Source organism: Camellia sinensis, chromosome 9 (assembly GCF_055761805.1).
Source record: "Camellia sinensis isolate YWXY chromosome 9, ASM5576180v1, whole genome shotgun sequence".
Classification (NCBI taxonomy): Eukaryota; Viridiplantae; Streptophyta; class Magnoliopsida; order Ericales; family Theaceae; genus Camellia; species Camellia sinensis.
The window spans coordinates 668,017-669,564 of record NC_138969.1 but is presented as its reverse complement, the minus strand read 5'-3'; positions in this window follow the sequence as shown (position 1 = coordinate 669,564).

Below are 1,548 nucleotides of genomic sequence, written 5' to 3'. Positions count from 1 at the left end.
ACTATGTATGGTTTGGTTTTTAGAATTTTTTTTAAAAAATTAAAAATTAATTTGGTTAAGAAATAAAAAATAAAAAATAATTATCATTTAAGGGTAAAGAATAATTATCATTTTAACTTTTGGACAAGTTATATACATACATATGTATGGTTGTTTCAATTTAATTTGTAAAAAAATATTTCTAAAATTATATAAAAATGATTTATATTTACAAAAATTATAAAAATTGTATAATTGATTATTATTTGCTATTATAAATTATTATTATATATTTAATATTAGTCTCAATTTTATAAAATAAAATTTATATATATTATAAATAATATATTAAAAATTTATATTAAAATAATATTAGTCTCAGTTTTATTAAAAATTATATATGAGAGAGAGAGAGAGTGAGAATGAATCCCCTGAGTGTGGTTTTGTGTTAAAAACGTGTTTTCAAAACACGTTTTTACATTTTGGTTAGAAGTGTGGTTCACAATCACGTTTTCAAAAAAAAAATAAATAAATAAAAATAAAAATAAAAATAATAATAATAATTAAAACCACGCTTTCTTAGTTAAAAGCGTGGTTTGGAAACACGCTTTTACAATTTCACAAAATTTCCGTGTGATAGGCACAAAAACGTTAAAAGCGTGGTTCATAACCACGTTTTTGCCTAGTTTGAAAATTCCGTTCAAACTAAGCCTAGTTTAAAAATTAAGTTGTTAATTTGGCTTAATTTGAGAAAAGCCTCCATTTTCCGAGTTTTCTACTTAGAAAGTCTGTCAGAAAAACTAAACAGAATGTATTATGGGGCATCAATGCATAAAAAACATGTGCAAACATTGGAGGAGAACCACTCTCAACTACATCTCAAATCTAAACGAACTTCAAACCTGATATGCTCTCTCAACAGGTTTAGCATGCATGTCATGCTGACACAGTTCAACAGGCTGGCTAACCATAGATATTTATCTGAGTTCTACATGTTCTAGTTTTGGGTATTGAAAGAATAAATTATGCTGTAGAAGTAGCCGTAATAAAAATGGCACACTTTTTAACAAATTAAGCTTTCAAATAAGTTATTAGTCAATAAATTAATATATTGTAAGCAAGTAATAGGTCATTTGTAGAATTTCATCACCTACTACCTGCTTATAAAGAAGAGTTTAGTAACTAGTGAAGAGGCCATATTGAGAATATAAATAAAAAAGTTACCTATTTCTCTCAAACTCAAGGTTGTAAATGAGTTGATAGTCAACTATTTTATACATAAGGGGGATTTGGTGATAGACCCCTCAGTGTTTAACTTGTCCTTCAAAAGGACAAGAATTATATAGATCCTTTCAAAATATCCTCGTATTTTAAAACTTATATATGTATGTGTACCTTGTAATCACTTTCTCTTATCTCAATCTCTCTTCTCTCTGTCTCGCACCTATCACTATTCTCTTCATCAGTGCCATCCCTACTCTCCATCGGCACCACCACTCACCATGGAACTCTTTTTCTACTATCTTCATCACTACCATCATTTGTTGCATCTACAATTTCAAATCTAAG